We start from the raw sequence: 11,059 nt of genomic DNA, 5'->3' as shown, positions 1-11,059 counted from the left end.
TATGAAAGATTTTAACTATTTTAAAAATAGACATATAAATCCATTTATATAATAGATATTTTGATGATGTTAAGGCCTTTTTTAACTTTGGCCATTTTCAAAGTTCCTTACTTCTTTATACTTTGTGAACTGTGTGTGAAAGTAATTAAAAAACATAGATAAAATAAAAATGAATGAAAATCTATTCACATTTTTGAGAAAATTGTAACTAATTCATCCGCAGGATTGTATTTTTAATACCAAAGAACGTTTAATAAGATGTCTGGGGCGAAGAAGTAAGAACGAAAAGTTTGAAAAATACCGAAACGTCACCAACATATCTGATATATATGTGTGTGTGTGTGTGTGTTTATAAAATAGAATTCTTTGCAAATAAAAGGATATATTTATGTTATAATATTAATAATGTTGAAATTTTTCTTGAATTTATCATTTTTGAAAACGTTGATCCGTATCATGTACAATTTTACTCTAATATTGCTTCAGTCATTTTTATTTCTTTAAATATTTTACATTAAATCTATCAGAATACTAAATTCAATTTCAGAGATGCTCATTCCAAAGTATTAAATGATTTTTTATAAAATGTATGTACAATGTAGCATTGCATTCAAAAACTAAGCATATTTTCTACTTTTAATTTTTTATTTTTCATTAACAGTTCTGGCATTTGATTTAACTGCTTTTAGAATAAAATCTTTTGTACTATAGTGCCGAAAATAGTAATTAAACAAAAAAAGTGAATACAAATTTGAAAAGTATGTTTATGTTAAGTATATACAGCTTCCTTTTATTTCTGCAATTATAGCGTTTGAAAAAAATAATTGCTATTTCTTAAAATATATATATTTTCTAATTTTATTAACTTTGCCAAGTTGATGAATGCTAGCGTATTTCACATCGAATTTAAATGTTAAATCTTAACCATGGAATAATTTTGGCTGAAATGTGAGAGAAAAGTTATTAGACTATTTAAGTAACAAAAATAAAAAAAAAAAATTGATAAAAAGTAAAAAGATAATAACAAAGTAGGATTATCAATTAATATAATGTCTTGGTTTTCAAATATGAGAAACAAAAGTGTTTCTATTTATAAACTTTTTTTTTCTGATTGAAACTGATTGCTATTTAAAACTAAATTTTTAGTTTTTAAAAATTAGAAACAATTTTTTTTTTTTGCTTCAATAAATAATTCACGTAATCACTAAAAATCATTGAGGTTCAGAAATTCGAATGTTGGTAATTTTATCAGCCAAAGACTTTTTAAAATTTTAAATGACTTCATCACAAAGGGGAATTCTAAAAAGGAAATATGTTTTCAGAACTTTACTTTTTTTTTTTTAAGCTTATGTATCTACAAAATAGTTTAATTTTAAATATGTTATTCAAATAAATCGTCTTTTATAGCGGATTTCAAATAATTTAATAAAATACTAGAGTACAGATATCAGTGTTCTATTTTCCTTTTGGTAACTGAAAAAATATGCTCTCTGAACTCTGCTAGTTTTAAATATTTTAATCCTAATATATTTTGAATATTTGAATAGTTAGGATGGGATTTAGAATACCTTTGGACTCACATAATATTTATTGAGTCAACATTTCTGATCCTATAGCACTGTATAAGCCTAGAGCAATCATGTGCCTTTGCACAATTAAATTTTATCTAGAAACAATAGATAAGTTATTAATTTAATTTAATATTTAACGAAACATTTAAAACAGATATTACAGCCTCATTCTTTCGTTAATTATTGTTAAAAATAATAATGTATTTTGCAATATATTTTTTACCACACTTTTAAAGTTTTATATAAAGTTGTATAGGCAAGTTTAGAAAATAAAAAAAAAAAGCTAATTTATTTGTATTCAAATTTTGAAGAAAAAAATTCATTTTTGATTAGTATATATTGAATAAAATTATATACTGATGCTAAAAATAAAAAATAGTGAAAATAAATTATTAATATTGAATAAATTAAATTAAATCTTTCTATGAGCTAACAAGAAATAACGCTTCGAGTGATTTTTTTTTTAAATCATTGTTTTTCAGATTTTGTAAGTTGTCTTTCTATCAAGAAGAATATAATTAAAAGCTGAATCATCTCTGGGACCCCACAGAACTACTTTTGCAAGTACAACTAAATATAATATTTTTTAAAATGTGTTATTGATGTGAAAAATGTATAATTAATATTTTTAGGGAATAGGATGAACCGCATTGATTTTATATGTTTCAGGTTCCAATAAATTTTTAAATCATAAATTAAAAAGTGGTTAAATACATGCCTGAAAGATTTATACTATTTTGTGAAGGTTCCAGTTGAATGGCTAGAAACAACAAATTGGGTTGATTTTTTTTTTTTTATTTGTATAGTTTATTTTTTGAAAATTTATCCTTTTTTATACGGTTTTATATATTATTTCTACATTTTATTATCTACTATCGTTAAAAAAATCTATAAGAATAAAATATAATATAATAAAAACTTATATAAGTTTTTAATAACATTTTGACAAAAAATGAAATAATTATTGAATTTTCATCTCCAAATACTATATTTTGTTGAGTTTAATTTAAGAAAGGAATAAGCCCAAAATTTTGAGTACCTTTCAGAAAAGATGGGAATATGAAAAAATGAATAAAATTGCAAAAAATATATAAATAATTGGATTATAGAATATACTCTATTTTTTTTTTAGTATTTTCAAGCATTCAAATAGTATTGTTGGGGCAGTTTATTTTTTTTACCAGGTCAGCTCAAACCCTATCTAAGGAATCAGGTTCGAATCCGGCTGAGGCAGATAATTTTGTATTCTGTTACTGTAGACGTGAGTCCACCCTGTGGTACACTCAGCCTCCATAAAATGGGCCCGTCGTTCTCGTGAACCAACACCTTCTTGTATAAATAAACTTTGTACCCAAACTAGTACTTTTTTTACGAAGTACTGAACCCCGGAACCCCTCGTAGATTGTAGCAGTTTATATTATTATTATTATATTCCCTTTTATCATTAGCGATCAAATTACTCCAGAAAAAAGAGTACTTGTATCTAATAAATATAAATACATATTCTTTAAAAATATAAATTTTTTTTTTTCATAAAATGTAACAGATGATAGCAAGTTCTTTTTTTTTATCATAACATCAAGTAGTATAATAATTAAGTCCTGCCCCATTCAGGATTTTCAAATTAATATGACCTGTGGCTTTAACTTACTAAGTCAGTAAAGAGGAGACAGGAACGTTCTCAATTAAAAAACATATTAATTATAAAATTATATTATTTGAATAGATTCATTTTTTAAAATAATTTATGTATTTAAAATTTTAATTGGATATCTACTCATCTTGGTCTAATAATTATAAAGAATATAAATTATTTCTTATATTTTTATGGCTTGTTTCAGATTTTTTTTAGTTCTAAAGGAACCTTGTATATAATTATGAGGTATGAAAAGCCTTATTTATTAATTATTAACTTTGATGTTTCGAGGTCTGACACTAAAAAGATCCTCACTGTCCAGGGTCAACTTTCATAAAAGAGTTACAAATATTAAAACAGACTGATAATTTCAAGTCATATTGAATTTTGTCCTAGTTTATTGAATATAAATATAATTAAGAGAGATAGTTGACCATGGAAGACGTACGAGGAAAATTCATTTTATTAATTCTATTCTGTAAAATTATTCATTTTATGTCATTCTGTTTATATTTTATTTTTTATTTTTTATACTTATTGTGGTTGTTATCTTGTTCTGTTCTTAGCCCTGAAGAAGACTAGAAACTCTAGCCAAAACGTTGGCACAATTAAATAGGTTACACCAACTTATTTGTGTTTCATTTTGACCGCACCACCAACCATCTTCTCCTCGCTCGAATATTATATTATTATAATAGAAGATAAGAAATGAGGCAAATTATTACATTTTATTGTTCAAAGAACTCGATATGACATTTTTTACCAGAAATTTTCGTCGATGGGTACACAAATTATACAAATTATTGATTTATACTTTTATTGAAAATTATTTCATTTAAAATGGTTGTAATCGATTCATTGTTGATTACATAAAATGTGACAAACACGACCTTGAAGAGAGCAGTACAGTGATTTTTTTAGATCTTTAATTTGAGCCTCAATGTTAACCAATTTAATCCACACCTAATTATTAACAAAACAAATGAGCGATTTTGTTGTGCTTTGTTTGAACAAATTTTGTCTCAAGTTTTCGCCAAGAACTGTAAGAACATTCGGTAGTCCCCTTTTCCGAATTTGAAACGAGAAGAAGATAAATGTTCTCGAAGAATTAACATAGATATTATGTCATCTGAAATTATTTTCGATGATGTCAGATGTGTTTTTAGCTCGCCCTAACGCTTTGCTAGGATTAACGCTCCTCCCGTAAACATCAATGTCGTCAGCATAGCTATCATACTTCAATTATTACAATATGTACCAATTATGAAAATATAAATAATTGTAAGAAATAAATAATTAATAAATTTTTGTCAGCGATGCTATCGTGCTAAATTTTGAATTCGCATTTACTAAATATTCATTCTTTGTTTATTTGAAGTAACTAATCATTCTGTATTGTTAACAGTATTCAAAATTAGGTTAATGATTTATTATAATGATTGTTTGAGAGTGGTTTATTTCAAAATTTATTTTCAATCTTTTTATTTTTTTTTGTTTCTATATAAATTCATATTTTAGGATTTCTCGAGATCCGAATAACGAATATTTTCCAACCAAGAATAGCGAATATGTTCGTATGCGAACATACGAATAACGAATATGTTCCTACCAAGAATACAATACTTTAATAAATATAACATTGTAAGTATATTTCAAATCGAGAAAGAACGGACACGCTCGGCTGTTTCCGATTTTTCAGTTCCTAAACCTGAAATCTTTATTTCTCTAATTCTCGCTTTTTTATTTAATTTCTTTCATAGTTCACGTTTAAACATTTTGAATACTTATTAACACACATAATGTTGATCCAAATATATTCTCAACATTTATTTCCAGAAACTATCCAATGTTTTGACCCTCAGGCCATTTTCAAGGAGATAACCATCAATATTTGACATCAATATTTAAGATGTCATAAAAAGCAGAAAAAAATTTAAAGAATGTGACATCAATATTTAAGGTTATAAAATGGTCTGAGGGCAGAAACGTTGGAGTTTCAGTAAATAAATGTTGAGAGTATATTTGGATCAAAATTGTGTGTGTTAATAGGTATTCAAAATGTTTAAATATCAACTATGAAAGAAATTAACAAAAGTGAAAAATGGAGTAATAGAGATATCAGGTTTAGGGACTGAAAAATCGGAGACAGCCGAGCGTATCCGTTCTTTCCCGATTTTAAGTATACTTACAAATTTATATTTATTAAATTATTGTATTCTTGGTAGGAACAAAGATATACTGGTTATTTGTATCTCCAAAAATCCTAAAATACGAATTTATATAGAAACAAAAAAAATAAATAAAAAGATTGTACTCATAATTTTCGCTTTCCATGGTAAGATGTATAAGGGTAACAGTATCTGTTAAATGGAGAATGGCGTCACTCAACAGACCAGCTGAGTTCATCATTTTGTTTGTTGTGTTAGGTTACTTGCTCGTATTTTTTTTGTGTGTGTTAGTATTGGATTGGATGTTTTAAAACTAATAAAGCAATGATAATAATAATAATAATTTAATGACAGTTGTCAATTATCTCATCTTGATTCTGTTCCTCACAAGTTAAAAGATCAACGATGCACTCAGTAGCCAAACTTTCACTAAAATTTTACTTTTCACTTTATTTAGGCATGTTGTAATAAATTACTTCAATCAAAACTTAGAAGCAAACAATAACGTGAAGTTTGGAAGGAAAGGTTATAAAATATGTTGCTCTGAAAATCCACTAGGAGCCCATATCATTTACCATTTAACGTGACTTTAAATATAGCTGTTCACAATCCTATGCTTATAAAATTTAGCATGGGGAAGTATTTAACACAACATGAATACCCCTGTTATACCCAAAACACGTTTCTGTAGAACGTGTAGTTGGGTCTTGTGTTTGCAAGCCCAAAATTAAACAAAAAAAAGGCTTAATATATTTTTATTTTAATCGTACTATCAGATTCCATTAATGTTCAGAAACGATTAATTAAAGATAGAAATTATAAAATATACAGTGTGTGTTGCACAGACTTTCTTGATCTTATTTGTTATATTTCGAATGAATCAAAGATAAAAAGAATGATATTTAATACGAGGGTTCTCGCAGGGGTAAATTAGTTATGTGTTTACAATTCCACTATATTTTTTAATAATATCCTCTCCCCCTCCCCTACACTTCTTTTGACTTCTGACTGTTTTTTTTATTATTTCACCATTATCTATTATCTTTATTAATTAATGTTTTTATTTTATCTTCTATGTGATACAACATGAGGAGGTCCCTCACCTCCGGATTTTAAAATAGCACCTTCTTAGAATGGATATTTCATAAGTAACAAATAAACATAACAGGTAACCTTAAAATACCAAAGGTAGTAAAAGGTAAGACCCAACACGAATTACTTTTCTTTTTCACAGTAATGCACCTATTAACTAATTTTTTCTTTCTGTTTTAGAGGGATCGGAAAAAAAAATATCATCTTAAATTGACGGTAAATATTTCCAAACCATAACTATATTTACTATAATACTATAATAATATTACATTAATAATGTCTTTAAAAATGATTTGAAATTACCCCTGGGATCTATAAGATAGCTATTAATCCCCTAGTATAATTACTTAGTCCACTCCCTAGTTATAGTTTCCGTGTTCCAGCAGTAGTTACCTGTCCAGCAACAGGTGTCCTCCGGCACACTCCGGAAGTCATCAGATTTACCGGGCAGGTGTCCAAACGTCCGAGCACATCCTCCTCTTATACCCTGGTGTTTCTGTCAAGAGGATGTGGCATAACAGTGGTTCTGAGCTGTCGCGTATCCTCTTCTTCCAACCATTACCTACCGAAAAGAGTGTCGGGAATCATAAAGTATCACATTGCCAGAAAAAAAAAATTTTTTTTGACTTTTATTTTCAGACATTATGTATATATCCAATATACATAACTAGCTACCACACTCCAATTCCTGAAACATGCACTGCAATTTTTTTCAGCTTACTCAACAAACACTGTAGATCTTTGGCCGTCCCAATGTGCCTTCTCCACGCCTGTGTTAGGCTACTGCTTTCTGGTTTGCTGTCTGCTTCTCTTTGGCATCTTTGTTAAATAATAATAACCCATCTGGTTATTGGCCTACAATGTAGTCTCTTTCCAACTGTAGTAGTATTCAGTGCTTTGTAGAGGCGTCCTGACGGATTGCTTCGAGCCCCAAGTCCCATCTTAACCTCCTTGACTTCGTATAATAAGATATTGAGTGAAGTCTTTGCAAAGAGTTCACTGTTCTTCTCCTCCATGTGTTAAGGCTCTGATCCCAGATCGCTCCTGTGATTGTACGAAGGATTATTCTTTCAAAACTCCCGATCCTTCTTTCTAGGGCCCAGGTTACTATAGCATTGTACATCTAAGCTTCATATTTTTCAGTATTCTTGACAGAGAGATGAACGCTCCGTTTGCACTTGTTATATTTATAAATTGATGTAATAAAAAGAATAAAAAAAGAGAGACACTTGATCAAATTCCCAAGGTAGATGATCAATTCACGGAAGATGTTAAAATAACTACTTTCCAAATCCCTACAACATTTACTGAAAGAGTTCCATGGGCTAACCTAAGCCTGTAGAAGATTTTAGGAAAATTATGCTTAATGGAAGTTCGAGGATTTAAGATGTGTTCCTGTGAACACTCCAATCCAAAATATGATGTAAAAGAAAAAGACGTACCTGTAAAATAGTAACGTTCTTGGCAACTCAAGATACAACAATGTTTGTTTAATAAAAGTAAATTAACATTATTATTTTTCATTACATTCACTAAAATGTTTGAAACATATCATTTTTGTTTTTAAAATCTATGCCTTTGTTAATTAGTTTCGAAAAATTAATTTGTGTTTCAAAGACTATTGTTCTACCAACTCCACATTTAATAATCATGGTTTTAGTAAATAATTATTTTTAATGTCTAAACAATATTATTTCATCTTTAAACAGTTCCAGTTGTTATGTTAACATCTTCCGTGAATTAGTCATGTATTTAAGGGATTTGATCAGATCTCCATTTTTATCATTTCCCGACGACATATACTCCTCTATAGGACCGGCGAACCATACATGAGGAGGTGATAGTAGATCTCAAAACCAACAAAGAAGTTTAAGTAAGCTTAGGTCCGATTCTCTAAGGGAAAGGAGAACCATTTTTATTTTTTTAAGCGTTAAATTTTTTGCTGAATAGGAAGCGATCAGTCAAAAACTATCTAAGGTAAATAGGTTCTAATTGCACCATCATAAAGTAGATAAACTAGAAAAAAGCTAAACCCAACGTATATAAATCTTACGGGCTCAACGTTACTAAAAAGATCTTTTTTTATATTTAAGTCACACCTGACTTGTAATTTTTTTCTCCACTGACGATTTTAAATTGCCAAAAAATGTGGTATGAAATCAGGTTCTTTGGAATATGCAAATTCGTTTTTTAAAGAGGTGATAGTGGAACTGAAAAACAAAAAAACAAGTTTCCGCATAAAAAAGTTGGTCCAATTCCGCACATAGAGCAGAAAATTCAAGATTTCTTTTCGTGTTTTGTTAAGTAAGACACATTTTTTGTTGAATAGAAATTGGAAACCAAAAAAATATTCGAAATAGTTTAATAAATATAGATGAGGCTTTTGAGTATTGGTCCACCACAAAGTATTTTCACTGTATCTACAGATTTAGTTGATGAACTATTTTTCTTAAAGATGGCTTAATAGATTTTAGTGATCGTTTCTGATTTACCAAAACAGATGACTTTAAGGAAAAAAAAAAAAAAAAAAAGAATTTTCTAGAAACCAGCAGTGGTTCCCGAATTGTTTTGTCCTACCGCCCCCTTCTCAGGAAAAATATTACTTAGCGCGAATCCGGCATTCTGCTTCAAATTTAGTAATGCTAGACTCTATTTTCGTCAGTAGTAATATTGTTGACCGTGACCACATGTAGTTATTCATCGCCCCCCAAATGCACCTGTGGCCACCACCGTCCCCCGAATCGGTGCAGCGCCCACCAGGGGGCGGTGGCACCCACTTTGGGAATCACAGCTCTTAAGAATCAGACAATGATCCATTTGAAGTTTTATGTTGATCTTGTGGACTAAAGTCATCTCCTCATCTATGGTTCACCAATCCTGAAACACCCTGTACATTATTGGTAGAGGTACAATTGTTTACTAAAAAATCGTGTAAAAAACGTTTAAATGTGGAATCGAACGAAAAACCATTTGCATCAACAATCACTTCATTGTTGGTTAAGGATGAATTAATTATTACAATTATTGTAAGATAAAATAGTTAAAAAAATATTTTTACAGTATAAGAAAGCCTTAATTTAAACTAATTTTGGACTATTTTCACACTACTCATACTTTGTGTTGTTTGTTTCCTAAAAAAACCTTTTGATTAATTAAAATTAACTTTGTTTATGTATTATTATTATTATTATTAGAAGAAAGAAATTATAAGGTAAGTAAAGATAAATTATCAGTAAAAAACCAAATATTAATTTAGAAAACAAAGTAAATTTAGTTGTTTTAGTACTTTAGAACATTTAGTTGATACCTGTCTTGTGTGATCCCTGTTATTTGGAAATCAAATTTCTTAATTTCAGGAAAAAACTAAAAAATGCATATTGTAAAGACCAGTAAACTTAAAATTTCATATTTTTGAGAGATAATTCATTTTGGAAATAAGGGTGTCATATTGAACAAATAATGCTCCGAAAACATTACAATATATATTGTATAACAAACAGATACGTAAATAAAATAATAATTCAATTGAAATAAACAGTAGAAAAAAAGTTTGGTATACGTTTAATAATTTATGATTTTGATTTTTTTTTTCTTTTATTCACTTCACCTTCCCAAATCATCCATTCCTTGCTGTATGGAAAAAATTGATCTATAAAAAATATATATTACACCCATAACAAACGTTTGGGTTCGATTAAAATAAAAACAACATTTAAAAAATAAAATAAAAATTAATTTAAATTATTGGAAAATATATTCCATTATATTATTTTTATTTTGTTTATTTCCTACATATATGTAACTAATAAATTAAATTTATTTAACATAAATTTAAGTTAGGAAAATTGTTAAAATAAATAAAATTAAAAAATTCTTCTTTGGTTGTATTTATCAATTATATTTCTTTTATTATATCTTCTTAAAGTGTTATTTCTTATATTTTAAATATTCTAAATTATTTTAACTGTTAAGTATTTACACAAATGTAGTTTTGCGCATACATGCATTTTTTTTGTGTATATGGATCATGTATCTTTTTCGAATGAAAACACCCTTTGCAGAGGGTTTCAATGAAAAAAAGAATAGATATATATTTCCACTGTTAAAAGAAGAAAAATAATCTTAATTTATGTAGGGAATTATAACATCCATGAAAGTCCCATACAATAAACATAATCTTTAATTAAAAGTATTAAAAATTCTACTTAAAATAATTTAAAAAAAATGATAAATCATAAGTTAATTAAGAAAAAAAGACAGTTCTAAACACAAATTACTAAATTTAAATTCTAACTTATTTTACTACATATTTTATTATATACATATGTTACTAAGCAACAAGGGTCATTACAAAGTCATTAGGCTAGGTATTTTTATAAATTTTAAATTTGAGCTTTTTCTATTCTCTAATTTTTTTGTAAATTATATTTTTTCATTCTTTTTATCAGAAATTTTTAATTATTTGTTGTTTTTACTGTAATAATTTTAATTCATTTTATCTAAGTAATTCTTAATTTGACTTAAGTTCCTTTATATATAAAGAGATTAAAAATTTAATTTACTAAGTTCTTAACAATTTCTATTTTGGTATC

Source organism: Halyomorpha halys, unplaced genomic scaffold, assembly GCF_000696795.3.
Source record: "Halyomorpha halys isolate HHAL.00 unplaced genomic scaffold, Hhal_1.1 Scaffold479.1, whole genome shotgun sequence".
NCBI classification, from domain to species: domain Eukaryota; kingdom Metazoa; phylum Arthropoda; class Insecta; order Hemiptera; family Pentatomidae; genus Halyomorpha; species Halyomorpha halys.
Note: the sequence above shows the minus strand (reverse complement) of the source record.